Genomic DNA, 18,105 nt, shown 5'->3' with positions numbered 1-18,105 from the left:
CTTCACATCTCTCTGATTGATTCTGCAACCACCCTCTCCTGTAATTTCACCCAAAACCTTCTGTATCCTTCTTTGTGTTCCTTTCATAAAAAGTTTATAATATGTATTTCCCAGAGTTATTAGTTTCCAACTTATATATTTTTTCTTTTTTTTGCATGTATACTTAATTATTCCAGGACAGATCTGTATGTTATTCCTCATCTGTCCATTCATTTAATATTTTACAGAATAATCAGTTATTTCATTTATTTTTATAATAGCCATACCCTACTCTATCTATTCCTGGTGCTGATTTTTCCATTCTTTTCTTTTTATTATTTCTTCTGTTTCTCTAATACTAATCTCTTTTTCTACAGAATTCTTAACATTTTCAGATTTTTCTGTAAAATCAAAACTTATTGTAGTGTTTCCTTTTAATATATACTACCCACAAAGTTTTCCACAATTTTTATTATTTCTCTCTGTGTCTAGTATTTCCTTCTTCATCAAGCATTAGCTCCATTCTTCTTTCTCTTATTTTTAATTAATGATGACATTTCCTACTTTTTTCTTTTCAAAAATGAATATGAGCAATATATTTAACCTTTTCTTTGTTTTTTTTCATACAGCTCTCATTCTGCTACTGTCTTTTTTGTGATTTAATTATATACTCTTCCTACTCATTCCCTTCAGTTTTTGTTCTGCAATCAAAAACATTTTCTTGTATTTTTCTTTATAAGCTCTCCACAGATCTGTCCTGCTTTTATAATATGCATTCATTGTCATATGCACGTTCCAGAAAATCTTTGTTCCCTTTTAATTTCATCTGTTTTAACAATCTCTTCATTCGATCTTTGTTATTCCTTATCCTTATTCTATTACTTCTGTCATCCCTTGGTCTAACCCATACTGCTCTATGATCTGAAAACGTATCCATTTCTACCCCACCTGTTATTAATTTCATATCTATTGAATACACTATATAATCTATTTAGTTTTTGAGGTTTATTTTGTTTTTGTTGTATTTAAAATCCTCTGTCTTATAACTTATCTTATTACTTCAATATCTTGTGTTGTTTTCCCTCTCCTTTCTCAAATTGCAGTTAAAATTTCTCAGTGTAATAACTGACTTTTAATATGACAACAAGTTCCTCAAACATTTTTTCACTTTTTGTGATATTTGGTGTGTATATAAACTACAATTATCCTTACTCATCTTTCCTTTTATCACATACCACTAGTCTTCCAGATGGTGCTACTGTCACATCCAGTACTACTCCTTAACATATCTTTTTCCACCGACCATGTAAAACTCCATATTGCCTCAATTCTTTTCTCATTTTTCATCCTTTACACATCTGTCTAATGAACATGAAGCTTTCTTACTTACTTTTACACAATTCAGTCACTATCATGTCTCTAATTATTTTGAATGCTGTTCTTTTTTTGTCTTTATTTCCTGTTTATTTTTCTTTTCCTTCTCTGTACCCTCCCTCCAGTTGAGTTGTCAACATTGTCTTCTTACTCTTCTCCTGTCTCAAATTGTCCCTCTTCCCCTTTTTCATTTCCTAGTGCTTTGTATTATTTTTTGTTTTGTACTGTAATGCATCCTTCTTACTATATACATTTTCATTATTTCTCTCCCCCATAATATTTTCTCAACCAATATCTTTGGTTATATTGTCATCAGATTCCTTTCATTGAAATACTCTCTTCTTCTAAACTTTCCTTTTCAAGAAAAGGACAGTCAAGAAATTAACTTAACGCTGCTCCGACACAATAAAGGCTGTCCAATTGCCAAAATCACGAACTGTCTATATATATTCCAAATACGACCACGGAATGATGAAATTAAAATAAATATTTATTTAACCACTTGGATAAAATCAAATACTACAACTAATTAATAAGTAAAGTAAAAGACTACTGCAAAGTCTGTTACTTTACTTATTAATTAGTTGTAGTATTTGATTTTATCCAAGTGGTTAAATAAATATTTATTTTAATTTCATCATTCCGTGGTCTATTTGGAATATATATAGACAGTTTGTGATTTTGGCAATTGGACAGCCTTTATTTTGTCGAAGCAGCATTGAGTTTATTTTTTGGTTTTGTAATGGACATCGATTTTGGTTAAAAGGACAGTCAAACCAAAAATCTCCAAAATCATTGCATTTTCTGCACTTAAGTCTACAGTTTTGTGTGGCATGTCTCTTTTCCTCATATTGACAATACCTTATTTTATTATAATCTTTCACCATGTGCATCTCATCTCCCCCCACCAAAAAAATGCTTTAGTTTGTACCAAGTACTTCACTGTTCCCCTTTTCCCATTCACAGTTATAACATTTGAAATATGCTACATTTCCCCTCCTGCACCTCCATACCTCCAACACCACTGTCCAAACATTTCTTTCATCATGTTTTTTTAATCTCATGCACCTTATTGCAAACAAACGTATGCCCTGAATTACGCTTTTATTTTCTTTCTGAACTACAGTTCCAAGTTCTGAAAAATATATTTGTTCCTTGGAGCAGATTAACTCTTTTTCCTCCACTGAATTCATAAGCTTTTCAAGTAAAGTAAAAGCTTCAGAAGTAACCTAGCAAGTCTTCTGTTCGTAAGAGTATCAATGCTGTAATGTCCTATAATTTAAACCCCAAAGGTAAAATTGTAGTGTCTGTAACTTCGTAACTGTTAATAGTGTCACTTTTCTTTGATTCTGATCACGGGTCTTCCTTTCTGGTTTTGCTACTGTTGTATCAGTCCTTGTCATCTTTCACCATTAGCCAGAGAATCTTTCTTTCCTTTATTTACCATTTCTGCATATGTAATTTTTTTTCTTACTGCTCACAACAATGCCTTGTTGCAGGGGCATACTACTCCACTAGCCAAGCATACCCCCAAGCTGCTGTCAGTGCTTTGTGGTTATCCCAGTTCCTTTTCCTTATTTCTGTAGCAGCACCTCCACTGTTACCTCTCCTAGCACACAGTCACCATAGTACTCCAATTACTTTCCTCATCAGCATTTGGCTTATCTTCAGTCATCATCTCCAGCAACACAGAAGTTTCCAGATCTCTTTCCTCCAACTATGTAACAGCAACCTCCTCTCTTACGGAACCCGTTTGTGATATTTCAGTATTTTGCAACACTCCACTCTCAGCCAGCTTTCTCCCTAAGATGTAAAAAAATAAGGAAGAAAATGAACACTTTGCAAAAGAAACAGACAAGTTGACTTTAGAAAATCATTCAGGGTTGCTTTTGCTGATTGTGGTAATGAGGTACCAGAAGTAGTAGCAGGAATCGGCAAAACCCAACCTCAAATGCTTTTCTGAAATCAGCTTGATGTTCTTCATCTCACATTGCTGCAGTCCTTACATATGGGGTAGTCCGCTGTCCTCGGTCGGCCCGAATACCAAAGTATAAGGCTGACGTCGGTCATGGGCGCTCAGATCTGACATCAGAGCGTCAGGGTATAAAAGCGCATGACCGACGTCATATCCTCAGTCTTTTTTGCCGCATGGTCCGATGCAGAAGCAGCATTGCGAGTGCCGTTCGGCGTTCTGAAATTTTCGTATTCTGAGTTTCAGACCAAAACCAAGTTGGGCTAAGTACCCCGTTGGGGAATATTTTTGTTTTTTCTTGCCTCAGTTAATTCCGGATGTCAGAAAAAGTGAATAATTGTATTTCTTGTGGGAAACAGATACCGCATAGGGATTATCATTCTCTTTGCATTCCTTGTTTGGGACCTGAGCACGACGTAGTAGGGTGTCGGTTTTGTGCTAGGTTTAATAAGCGCACCATAAAACGAAGGTTAGATTGCGCTAGGTTAGTCTTTGGTAAGCGGTGTAATTATAATATGCCGTCGGATCCTCCGGCCGCTTCCACGAAGAAGCGCAAAGACAAATCTTTAAAACCTAGACAGGATGTTTCGTCCCTTTCGGACGCCGGTCCTGTAGAAGCTACAGTGGAACAGGTGGATCCGGCTGCGGTTTCTGAAGTTTCGGTTGAGTCTCAGGGGGAAACTTTGATTTTGCAGGATGTGGCCTCACAGGAGTCAGGTCAAGCTGAAGGGGCCTCTCAGGTTACTGTTCTCCCTTCTATGCCTAAGGTGGTTAGGCCTTCTGCTACTACTTCTAAGGCTTCTTCTAAGGGCAGATCTGTTTTGCCTTCTTCTGGTGTCACTCCAGGTACTTCAGGGTCTGTGCCTAAAAAGCACATGCTTAAAATGGCAGAAGATTTGATTACTTTAATTAGAGGTTCTATGCCCCCTCCTGATAAGAGGCCCAGGGTGGAGCCAGAGTTGGAAAGTTTGGATCAGGCCTCAGATGACTCAGAGTCTTCTGCTGAAGATATTCAAGATTTTCTCCCTTATTCGGACTCTGATGCAGAGGATTCCACTCCTTCTGCTTCTCCTCCAGAGGATTTTTCATTTTCAGAAACTCTGCATTCCATGAGGGAGCATTTTAAGTGGGAAGGACAGGATTTCTCTGATTCACGGAAGAGGCTTAGGGAATTCTTGTTTTTACCACAGCATAGGCCCTTGGCTATACCTCCTGTTTTGGATGTTGTTCAAGATGTTTTCTCGAGGCTTCCTTAATCCAGATTCTTTGCCTCCTGCGCCAGTCAAGCAGGACAGGTATTACAGGGTGCCTGAGGCTCATAAATATCTGTATAAGAGTCCTAGGGCGGACCCAGAAACTATTAGTCAGGGGCCTAAAGGTGTTAGAGCCTCTGTTGTAAAGAATCCGGTTCCTCTAGATAAGGAAGCTAGGGCTTTGGATAGATGGGGTAAGAAGGTGTATATCTCTTCTACTTTAGCAATGAGGGCTTTGAATTGCCAGTTTCATATGTTGAAGTATCAGAATTTCCTCCTTTCTCAGCTAAAATCTAAAGTGGATGCTTTGGCAGAGGGCATAGAGTGTAAAGAATTGCAGGATTTAGTACATGTCTCTGAACAGGTGGGTAAGCATTCTTTGCAGTGTGGTTTTGATGCTGTACAGGCCTCTTCTAGGGTGGCTGCCACTGGTTCAGTTCTTCGTAGGCACGCCTGGCTTAAGGATCAGAATTTGTCCGAGCATGTTAAAACTAGAATTCTGGATGCCCCTTTACAGTCTGAAGTTTTGTTTGGTCCCCCTGTGGAGTCGGTTTTGAAGAAAATGGAAGACAAGGCTAAGTCTATGCAGACTGTTAAAGATTTTTTGCAGGTGCACCCTCCAAAGTTTAGTAGAAATTGGCCTGCTAAGGGGTGGACGTACCCTTCTTCTGATTCTCAGTCTAGGGGTAGATCTAGACGTGGCAGGGGCAGAGCTCACAGTACATTTCGGCCTAGAACTTGGAGTTCGCCTGCACAATCTGCAGGTGAGGGCAGGGGCCAGTCCTTTCGTAAACAGGCCCAATGACCTGCATTTTCAGCTGCCAGATTCTTCTTGCCTGGCAGCTCCTTTGGGAGGAAAGTTAGCACTTTTCAAGCAAAACTGGCTTTTAGTCACCCAGGACAAATGGGTATTAGACATTATAAACCGAGGCTACAAGTTCTATTTCCATACACTGCCTCCTTTCAAAGGCATGCCAGACGTTCCTCCTCGGCAAAGGATAGAGGCTTACAAGCAGATTTCTTTACTTCTTCAAATAGGAGCTATACAGTCAGTTCCTCTGTCAGAAGTGGGCCTAGGATTTTATTCTCGCCTGTTTCTAGTACCAAAGAAAGGGAACACGTGGAGACCAATTTTGGATTTATCTATCCTCAACACTTATCTGGACATTCCAAAGTTCAAAATGCTGACGTTACAACAGCTTTTACCTCTGTTGGGAAAAGATCACTGGATGGTAACTCTGGATCTCAAAGAGGCTTATCTTCATGTTCCTATCAGGCCCAGTTGCAGGAGGTACCTGCGTTTTCGGGCTGGAAATTTACATTATCAGTTCTCTGCATTGCCCTTTGGCTTATCTACTGCGTCCAGAGTGTTCACAAAGGTTCTGGCTCCAGTGATAGCCTTTTTCAGGTTAAGAGGAATACAGATTTATCCTTATTTGGACGATTGCCTGATTATTGCACAAGACAAGGACGAACTTCTTCATCATCTACGGTATGTGATGGTAGTGTTAAGATGCCTAGGGTATACTGTGAACGAAACAAAGTCCAGTCTAGTACCCTCTCAGGACATGTGCTTTCTGGGTGTGAGACTGAATACAGCTTCCCAGATGGCTTTTTTGACCCCGGACAAACAAAGAAGCCTTTCTCTTTATTTCCATCAAATGTCTCTACAGTCCAGGCTGACTGCAAGGACAGTCCTTCAAGCCTTGGGGTTCATGGCATCTTGTATTCTGGTGCTTCCCAATGCCAAACTGCATATGAGGAAGCTTCAATGGTATCTCAAAAATGTATGGACACAACACTGCCAAGATCTAGACACTGTCATTCAGATAATACCTTGCATTCAGAAGGAATTTTTGTGGTGGGCTCAGGAATGTCACCTAAACAAGGGACTCTCTGTGACCCGACCAGAGGCGAGTCAGATTCTAACGACAGATGCCTCGGACAAGGCCTGGGGAGCACACCTCAATGGAAAATGGGTGCAAGACACGTGGCCTGTCAGACTTCAACATTTGCATATCAACTTGAAGGAGATGTTAGCAGTTCAGTTTGCATTGATGGCTTTCAAGGATTTACTTCAACCAGGGCAGGTGTTGATTCAAACAGACAACACTACTGTCATGTGGTACATCAACAAGCAAGGGGGAACCCATTCGTACCCTCTTTGCAGGCAAGCGATGATTTTGTGGGAGACTGCTCTCAGTTTACACCTCAATCTTCAGGCAAGGTTTCTACCAGGAGCACAGAACTCCTTAGCAGATGTGTTGAGCAGACAAATAGTGGATCCTCACGAGTGGAAGCTGGATCCTCATGTATTTCAAAAGTTGACAGTGTTATGGGGGACTCCAGACATAGATCTGTTCGCTTCTCCACTAAATTACCAGTTGCCAAAGTTTTGCACAAAAATGTTTCATCCCACAGCTTGGAAGGTGGATGCTCTATCATTCAGTTGGAGCAATCTTCATGTCTATGCCTTTCCACCTCTGCCTCTCATTCCCAAGGTACTCTTGAAGGCCAGAAAAGACAAGCCATCCATGATTCTTATAGCTCCGGATTGGCCTCGACAGCACTGGTACCCACTACTGAGGAGTTTAGTACGGGAGCCTCCATGGCCTCTGCCTTTGATTCCGCATCTTTTGTCTCAGGAGGGCAATCACTTCCTCAATGTCAAGATTCAGTCTCTGCATCTCACAGCCTGGCCTATTCTGTTTTAGACCCGGGAGGTTCTCAGCTTCCACAACAAGTTTTGAATGTTATTTTGGAGGCCAGAAGGCCTAGTACAAGGAAAGTTTACGCTGATAAATGGAGGAGATTTTTTCTTTGGAGCAAAGCGAAGGACTTTGATGTTTCCAAACCTGATTTAAGTGTTTCTCTTCAATATCTTACTGAGTTATTGGACAAGGGTTTGTCTTTCTCCTCGATAAAGTTTCATGCTGCAGCCATTTCTGCTCACTATGACTGTGACCCTCCTTTATTTTCCCATCCTTTGTTTAAGCAATTTCTTAGAGGGGCAAAGAACATAAGACCCCCACGTAGAGCTCCTGCTCCTGCTTGGGATCTCAATTTTGTGTTGGAAAAACTTACTCTACAACCTTTTGAGCCTGCAGCTACTGCCGAGTTAAAGTATTTATCATGGAAGACTGCTTTTTTGTTGGCCATTACCTCTGCAAGAAGGGTTTCTGAATTACAGGCCCTTATGGCAGTGGAACCTTTCCTGATTTTTCATAACGACAGGGTATCTTTGCGTACTAATCCTTCCTTTATGCCTAAAGTGGTTTCTAGTGTGGCCTTGAACCAAACTATTCATTTGCCTACTTTTTATGCAAACCCTCAAAATAAAGGGGAGAAGATTTTGCATACTTTGGATATTCACAGACAGTTACGTTATTATTTGAGCAGAACCAAGGGGTTCAGGCAGTCTCAGCAGTTGTTTGTTTCTTTTGCTTTGGGTTCTCAGGGAAAACCTGTTTCAAAACAAACTATTTCTAAATGGATTGTTTTTTTTTATTTCTTTCTGTTATTCCCATCATGGTAAGGAGATTCCGGCTGGAATCAGGCCTCATTCCACTAGAGCTACTGCCACTTCTACTGCCTTTCTAAGGGGGGTAGCTACAAAAGATATTTTGGAAGCAGCCACTTGGAGTAAAGTTCATACTTTTTCCAAGCATTACCACCTTCCTCTTTATTCTAAGTCTAGGGCTGGATTTGCCACTGCAATATTACAGGGCATTTTAGCAGCCCCTAATGCTTTATGATTTTGCCATCCTCCCTTTACCTCTGCTTTGGGATTCTACCCATATGTAAGGACTGCAGCAATGTGAGATGAAGAACAGTTTTGTACCTACCATAAATGTAGATGTTCGAAGATCCACATTGCTGCAGTCCAATTTACCCTCCCTCCTTCCCCTCTGTAGTTTGACATGGTTATATGGTTTGGGTGATGGTTGTTGTTGGGCATGTTTTTGGGGAGGTATCCTGTTTTTGGGCTGTGGCCTTTCTTTTTAGGGCCTTCTGACATCTGGGGCAAGAAAAGACTGAGGATATGACGTCGGTCATGCGCTTTTATACCCTGATGCTCTGATGTCAGATCTGAGCGCCCATGACCGACGTCAGCCTTATACTTTGGTATTCGGGCCGACCGAGGACAGCGGACTACCCCATATGTAAGGACTGCAGCAATGTGGATCTTCGAACATCTACATTTATGGTAGGTACAAAACTGTACTTTTGTGTTTCTTTTGCAGTGTTCACTTTTCTTCCTTGTTTACATTTTAGAGTGACTCAATAAAAGTATTCTTTGTTTTTTAAAAGATCTTTTTTTTATTTATATTTTATTCCTGGTCAGTATGAATAATCTGATTAACAAAGGGAAGAGACTTCTTCGAAACAGTCACCAAGGCCATAGATGAAGGGAAGGTAGTCCACACAGCCTATCTGGACCTCGCAAAGGCATTTGACACAATACCCCACTCGGGCATCATAGATAAGCTATCCAGCCTAAATATAAACCCCTATGTCACAAGATGGGTCGCAAACTGGCTCAAAGACAGAACCCACAGAGTCAGAGTTGCTGGAGCCATGTCAGACTCGAAACCGGTCACAAGTGGCGTCCCACAAGGTTCTGTCCTGGGACCTCTCTTGTTCGGTATTTACTTTTCTGAGGTACAGGCCAACGTGGGAGGACTATGGCTCACCAAGTTCGTAGATGACTGCAAACTGGGCGCCATAATTGACTCTCCAGCTGACACAAACATCCTTCAAAAAGGTCTTGCAGAGACAGATAACTGATGCCAGAGCCATGGTCTAAAGCTAAATGCCAAAAAGTGCATAGTCATACCCTTTGGCAAAAACAATGTGCCCACAAATGACCACATAGGTGGTAACCCATTAAGTACAGAGAAAGTAACTAGGGATCTGGGGACCCAAGTTGATAGCAATCTCTCCTTTGACAACCACATTGCCAAAGTGGTTAGAAAGACCTTCTACATAGCCCACCTCATCATGAAAGGATTCGCATCTAGATCAAGAGAGGTAATCGTGCCCCTTTATTCATCCCTCATCAGGCCCATCATAGAATACAATGCCCCCTTTGGGATGTACCTTACCCGACACCTGCAGCAATTAGAAAGACCCCAAAAGTACCTCACCAGGAGGATCAAGGGACTCAAACAGATGCCATATGCTGCTCGGTTAAAAAAACTCCAGCTCTACTCAGTTGCATACCGCCTACTTCGAGGCGATCTATGCCTGACATATAAAGCTATGTCCAACCCAGAATTAATGGACATGCTCAACCTCAGTAAATCTAAATCCCTTAGAGCCACGCTCTTGAGGGACTTGACCCTCAGCACAGAAATAAATAGAACATGCTGGAGGGACAGATTCATAACCCAGAGGCTCCCTTCGCTCTGGAATCGAATTCCAATTCATGTTAGGCAGAGCACCTCACTGACTCTCTTCAAGAAGAATCTTGATGAGTGGATGGGGGATCGTAGGTTTGTCCCGGGGATTACTTCCATGTCACTATTAGACAGAGGCACAGTAAACTAAACTTTAAAAAGGGCACAGTATACTCAAATCAAGGGGTGGCGTAAGCCAAACACAATCGGGCTAGGCTTATAAATGCCCCAGGGCAGATAGCCTAGTATGAACCTATGAACCTTTGAAATGTTATGGTATAATGGGAAGGAAATGAGGGTAATTTAATATGGGTCACAAAGATAGTAGCTGTATTAGAGAAGAAGAAGATAGACCGTTTGTGACAAAAGTGCTGTGGGAGATGTTAGTTATTGGTTTGGGTCTTAAGTCGGGTATTTTTGTAGTTCATTCTGTAAGTATATTAATGTTGTGGCAATAGTAAATGTTTGGTTTTGTGGACTTGCACAAGTGACCTGAGGAATGACTCGTGGGTGTCCATTTTTTTAATTTAGTTATGAATGGAGTTTTATGTGAATTTTAAAAGCAAGATGAGAATTGGTGTCTTGTGTTTTTGGAATATACAGACTGTGGTGGTACAAATAAAAAATAAGCATTGGATGGAGGAGTCAATATATGTATTACACAAAACATTAAATAAAGCATGGTTTGATACTGTAAGAGTAGGTTATTTATATTAAGGGCCAGATTCTGAAATAGTTACTCTGTGTAATTGACTTACTCCAGTGTAAAGCCCTTCTATAAAGCTGATTTACACTATAGTAAGTCACTTAGTCTGAGAACAAGTCTGTTAGAATCAGGCCATAAGACAGTTTAGTTTTTGAAAGTGTTTAGTTTTACATTAAATCCCATAGAGTAGGATGCAGTGATACTGAGAGAACAAATTGTGTCAAGTCCTTTTTTTATTTGTGGTATCTTTGCATTTTTAGAAAATATTTTGTATTTATAAATATACAGAAAAATATAGAACTACATAGTACGGTAAGTGAACAGACAGGGTAGCATATATATATATATATATATATATATATATATATATATATATATATATAATCCAATAACTGCGTTTGAGAGATAACCAAGGCGTCTAAGTATCTCGTGCATAAAATGTTCACACAACCATATAAAACTCCGTAAAACTAAAAGAAAGAATCTGTTTATTCTATAACAATTTGGTAAGCGCTTTCACTATAGCTTCATCAGACCGTTGGCATTCAAAAATCTAATCACATTTAAATAGATCACATGCTTAATTAAAACTCATCTAATTATGTTGTTAGAGGTATAAGTCAAATCTATATATACCATCAGGAGAGCACTTGTTATACTTGATATATAGAGTAAAACTGTTCCTTTTCCCCCATTAAAAATGTATATAAATAATACATAACAGAATAAATGCATTGTTATTCTTCATATATAACAAAAACATTATAAAAAATACATGCGATAAAGCTTATTAGAAATATTCAGTGGTAAAACTCATAAAATCAACGTTGCTGTATGAGATCATATATTCTAATAAATCGTATGCAATATGATATCATATATGAAATTCTGATAAAAAATAAAATATGTTTTAATAAACTAATATAATTTAAATCAACAAATACTTGTAGTTATTATTCAACGACTATAACAGGATCTACTAGACGTCAATATTAATGTAGTCCAGAAGCGTGTATAAGTTGTTTGAATCACTCTGGACGTTGGCGCCTGCCTGTGCATAAAACATACAAACTACAACCTGTGACCACTTATCAATGGTCATCCATAATTAACTTAAAAACTATAACTGTTGACCAATTACATCTGTTAAACGTACTGAATATTAGCGTCTGCTTAAATATGTGAATTTCTGAACTCTGCTAAAGATAACAAATTTTGGTTATTCACCCAATAGATATTTATAATTTACTTATATTTTATAACTAATGTCCAATTACATTTATTAAATATTAATTATCATCTGCTTAATCAGTATGTCTAAAAAATGTAAACAAAAGTCATATTATAGAACACCTCATTTCATCAAACGTCTAAATAATGTTAGCGATAACTAAAATCTGTCTCAAAATAATAATATAATAAATATAACCATTGGCAAGCAATAATCCATGTGACATATTCTGTGCACATCAAGACTTGCATAACCGATGTGTCAAAGCAGTCTCATATCAAATCCACATATAGTATATATAACGAAACTCTCGTTCATGGGCTTCATCAATGCGAGAAAAGCGCATTGCTCGCTAATGCCCACAAGATGTTAGGGAGGCTATATTAAATATGTATATGTGGAAAATATGCACTTTCTCAGAATAATATTACACAATTAATGAACTACAAAGTAACAATTACATAAATATACACTGATGATTAAATATATGGTTCTGATCTGCTGTCTATTAAATAAATAGATTTTATATTAAAGGTGACCAAACGAACCATATTGAAAATATATAATATAATAAATTCATCATGCTAGAAGCTCACGTAGTGTCCATAAATGACACTTACATAATCATTATCATGATTCATGGTAAACAAAAATTTTTTGTATATCTATATGTAATCAAATAAAGCTCGGAATACCCGAGTTGAATAATCTATAAGACATGAGTCACTTTAACATCTGTGAGGTTAAATCATCGGAACCATCACTTACCGAATAAAAAAATACAAGTTCATCCATGTAATATGCACAATAACTAAAGTCCTACGGAATATATACAATGCGCATAAACTCAATTTTACTTATAGCGCCTTGCCCTAAGTACTGGTTTAATGGAGGCTCGTTCATTAAGGCCTTTACCCTTAGCTGCCCTGAATCTCATCATCCAACTGATTTCTCTTCTTTCAGTGGCATTACAGATATTACCTTCCCTGACTACTGGGGTTATATTATCAATAGCCATAAAAGTAAAGTTGTGTTGTTGGCCACAATTATGAACATGTTTGGCTAACGTATTGTTCATATATTGAATTCTAATGGCATAGAGATGTTCTCTAATCCTCGTCTTCAGAGTCCTGTTGGTCTTGCCAACGTAAAACGCTTGGCATACTTTGCAACTGGCTAAGTAGACCACATTGTCAGTACTACATGTGGCATTAACCTTGAAAGAAAAGATCTGTTGTGTATCTGGATGTACAAATGTATTCCCATTGTCTATATAGCTACAATAATTGCACTGTCCACATGGACTCGTTCCCATCCAACTGTCATCAGTATGTCTGTCATTACGATGACATAATAGTCTTTTTAAGTTGCATCTATTTCTATGTTGAAAGCTAGGCTTCATTCCCACTATCTGTGTTATCTCTTCATTACTAGTCAGGATCCGCCAATGCTTATTTATAATTTCTATAATATCCTTTCTATCACTTGTATAATACATAGGTATTCTTATCTGCCTAGTATAAGTATCATTAGTAACTATCTCATTACTTTGGTTGGAATAATACGGGGCAGCTCTATTAAGTCTTGGGTCATATATATCATCTAAGTTATGTTGTATCTCTTGTTGACTGTAACCTCTCTGTATGAGTCTGAGTTTAAATCTATCTATTTCCTGTTGGAATCCTATTTGTGTTGCATTGAGTCTCGAAATTCTCATACTCTGTCCTCTCATTATATTATTAAATATGTACTGGGGATGCATACTTGTCCTATATAAAAGGGCATTTCTATAACAACTTTTCCTGTGGACCCCAGTGTTAACTTGATCATCCATCACCCTTTGTACAAACACATCCAAAAAATCTATACGATCTGGTGAATATTCAAACGTAAACTTCAAATAGGAAGTGAAGCTATTGATCACTTCTATGTAACTATGGAGATCGTGATGGCTACCTTCCCAAATGATAAAGACGTCATCCACAAAGCGTCTGTAGAAGCGCACATGTGAAGTATGTGTCGCACACTGAAATAAAATGTCTTCCTCCCACATGGCTAAAAACATGTTGGTGTAACTATTGGCACAAGAAGTGCCCATAGCCACGCCATCACGTTGTATATACAAGTTGTCATGATAAACAAAAACGTTATGCTCCAAGATGACCTCCATAAACATGGCTATGAGGTCTATGTGTTTGTCCGAATAATGACTATTTGCAGTCAAATATTTCTTAATGGCTACTACTCCATCCCCATTAGGAATGATGGTGAACAATGATTGGAGATCTAACGTGACAAACAACATTTCTTGTGTCATAAGTGTACAACTAAAATGTTGGTACAAATCCCCAAGATATTGTTTAGTATCTCTCAAAATATATTAGTTTTGTTCCACAATGGGTCTAAGATACTTTTCAACATAGAGGGAAAAAGGCTCTGTAGACCATCCACCTCCAGAGACTATAGGTCTCATTGGGGGATTGGTGCCATGTTTGTATATTTTGGGAATGCCATGTATATTAGGTATCATTGGATGTTCTACTCGTAAATAGCTAACCAGTTCTCTATCTATACTTTGGCTCATCTCCAATTCAACGATAATATTAATGATTTTTTGTTTAATAAGATCAAGTTGCTGTTTAGTAATGGCTTCATAATATTTATCATCTGCCAACATATTACACATACTAGTGTGGTAATGAAGGGTGTCCATCACAACAAGAGGACCCCCCCTTGTCAGCTGGTCTCAGGACTATGTTCTTTTCTGATCTAAGTCTAACTAGTGCCTGTCTCTCTTGAAACGACAAATTATTAAATCTCATTTGTCTATTGGTATTAGAAGCAAACTGCTCATAGACATCATCTTCGACCATTTTATAGAAAGCCTCTATGAGAGGGTGATTATGAGGTACAAAATCACTTGGTTTTTTTAAAGGTTGTTGAATATTATTCAAATTATCACCAAACTGGTATCTAAGCATCACATTCCTGGTGAATAATTTTAAATCCTTGAGCACATCAGTAATTCTGCTGTTCACTGTTGGAATAAAAGTTAGACCCTTATTAAGCAAACTAAGTTCGTATATATCTAATGGTCTGTGAGAAATGTTCCATACTAGGTCTGCTTCTATTTGTTCCACATCTTTTTGAGTGTCTGTCCTTGTGGTCTCTCCCCTGATAGCTTGCGCTTCTGCCTCCCCCGACTGGCAGAGCGATCTGGCTTGTCCCCCCTCCCTAAAGATATGGGGAGGGGGAACTGAGGAAAAATTTTCTCATGGTGCATTTTTTCATGTTGTAAGTCATACTGATTGGCTGTACTAGTCATGGTAGTCTTGGGACGTACTGAGGGAATTTCAGTTACTGAGGCAGAGTGAGTCAATGACTTGTCTGGTAGCTCATCTGCTGTAACCAGTCCCTCATTTCCTTGTACATGGGATTGTTGTTGCTCACCATCAACCGACGATGCAGTACTTATATCATTGTCAGTTCGTACATTAGATGTAATAGATTGCTTGAGCCGTTCACTCTGCTGTTGAATAGGCCTCCTAGTATCACGTGCAACTGCTGTAGTCATAGGAAAAGGAGACGCTCTTGGCCAAGCAAATACTTGTGATGTTCGAAAATCCACAACATCTCTGTCTGTCTTATTCTTCTTCTGTTGTAAAAGTCTCCTTTCATATACCATAATGCCATCTAGCATGTTAGTGATGGCTCGATTAACTAGTGGCTCTGGGTATTTAGCACTGATATCATGTTGTTGAGCCAATGCTGATTTTATTAAGTCATCCTCTACTGGCTTAAAGAAGTCTAGCAGCAATTGCATATACATCTTACTAAGTTCTAAATTCAGCTTCTGCCACTGAGTAAGAAGTTCGGGATACTGGTCACCATAGGTAGGCATTTTAAGTATTTGTCAACCTCTAGGCACTATATTTCTTTTTAAACATACTTCAAAATGTAGCCTTTGTGTGGAAAGGCGCTTTAATTTTAACAGGTCGACCTCTAAATTCTGAATAGCTACTTGCAGTTGTAGTACAGTGTCTGTGGGGTAATTGTTTAACCCTTCTTCTCCTTCCGTTTCATATAGTATAAGTGGATTATCATCTTTTGTCAGACAAGCTAGCATTTTCTTTTTCAGGCATTCGCCTCTTTCAAATGTACTAAACAAAGCATTGTCACTTGCCTATCTATTAGAGTAAATTCTTCGATCTACATTGTGTTTCTTCATTACTGTACTAGTTTCGTCGTCTCGTGTAGTGGCATCCGGTCTATAATCCAGTTCGATGTTTTCATTTGGTCCTGCCATGTCACCGTGGATAACGTAAATGAAGACAGAAATAACCAAGCAATAAACGAACGTCTCCAACAGTATAAATATCTCTTTACCCGCCAAAAATACACCGATAGATAATCCAATAACTGCGGTTGAGAGAGAACCAAGGCGTCTAAGTATCTTGTGCATAAAATGTTCACACAACCATATAAAACTCCGTAAAACTAAAAGAATCTGTTTATTGTATAACAATTCGGTAAGCGCTTTCACTATAGCTTCATCAGACCGTTGGTATTCAAAAATCTAATCACATTTGCACATATGCAAGTCTTGATGTGCACAGAATATGTCACATGGATTATTGCTTGCCAATGTTTATATTTATTATATTATTATTTTAAGACAGTTTTTAGTTATCGCTAACATTATTTAGACGTTTGATGAAATGAGGTGTTCTATAATATGACTTTTGTTTACATTTTTTTAGACATACTGATTAAGCAGATGATAATTAATATTTAATAAATGTAATTGGACATTAGTTATAGAATATAAGTAAATTATAAATATCTATTGGGTGAATAACCAAAATTTGTTATCTTTAGCAGAGTTCATACATTCACATATTTAAGCAGACGCTAATATTCAGTACGTTTAACAGATGTAATTGGTCAACAGTTATAGTTTTTAAGTTAATTATGGATGACCATTGATAAGTGGTCACAGGTTGTAGTTTGTATATTTTATGCACAGGCAGGCGCCGGCATCCAGAGTGATTCAAACAACTTATACATGCTTCTGGACTACATTAATATTGACGTCTAGTAGATCCTGTTATAGTCATTGAATAATAATTACAAGTATTTGTTGATTTAAATTATATTAGTTTATTAAAACATATTTTATTTTTTATCAGAATTTCATATATGATATCATATTGCATACGATTTATTAGAATAATATATGATCTCCTACAGCAACGTTGATTTTATTAGTTTTACCATTGAATATTTCTAATAAGCTTTATCGCATGTATTTTTTATAATGTTTTTGTTATATATGAAGAATAACAATGCATTTATTATGTTATGTATTATTTATATACATTTTTAATGGGGGAAAAGGAACAGTTTTACTCTATATATCAAGTATAATAAGTGCTCTCCTGATGGTATATATAGATTTGACTTGTACCTCTTTAACAACATAATTAGATGAGTTTTAATCAAACGTGATCTATTTAAATGTGATTAGATTTTTGAATGCCAACGGTCTGATGAAGCTATAGTGAAAGCGCTTACCAAATTGTTATAGAATAAACAGATTCTTTCTTTTAGTTTTACGGAGTTTTATATGGTTGTGTGAACATTTTATGCACAAGATACTTAGATGCCTTGGTTATCTCTCAACCGCAGTTATTGGATTATCTATCGGTGTATTTTTGGCGGGTAGAGAGATATTTATACTGTTGGAGACGTTCGTTTATTGCTTGGTTTTATATGTATGTATATATATATATATATATATATATATATATGTATATATATATATATATATATATATATATATATATATATATATATATACATATATATATATATATGTATATATGTATGTATATATACATACACATAGTATATGTATATACTTTCTGTATATGGAGGAAGTGCTAGTCAGCTGAGTAAACGTTAGATTTTGGCACCAAGCCCTTCAGACCTTTCCTGCTGCTGGAGAGTGCTCCTCTGTGGGCTTTCAAAGATTGATGGTTGGCTAGCACTTTTTCATTGCTAGGCAGTAAAGTTCCCTTTCCAGGAAAAAAACTTTCACTTTGGCAGAAAACTCACTTTTTCTGTTGAACTTAATTAAGCTAGGGAAAAAAGTGATCCGATAATGCCATTTTTGTTGGATGGGTTCGGAT

General features: G+C 37.7%; 1 protein-coding gene across 1 annotated transcript in view; it reads left to right on the top strand.

The window, feature by feature from the left end:
• RETREG3 (reticulophagy regulator family member 3) overlaps positions 1–18,105 on the top strand; it is a 552,961-nt gene that overhangs the window by 448,231 nt on the left and 86,625 nt on the right. The window lies entirely within an intron of this gene.

This window comes from Protopterus annectens, chromosome 13.part0 (assembly GCF_019279795.1).
Source record: "Protopterus annectens isolate FY-2018-M chromosome 13.part0, PAN1.0, whole genome shotgun sequence".
Classification (NCBI taxonomy): Eukaryota; Metazoa; Chordata; order Ceratodontiformes; family Protopteridae; genus Protopterus; species Protopterus annectens.
This window is presented reverse-complemented; position numbering and strand designations above follow the sequence as displayed.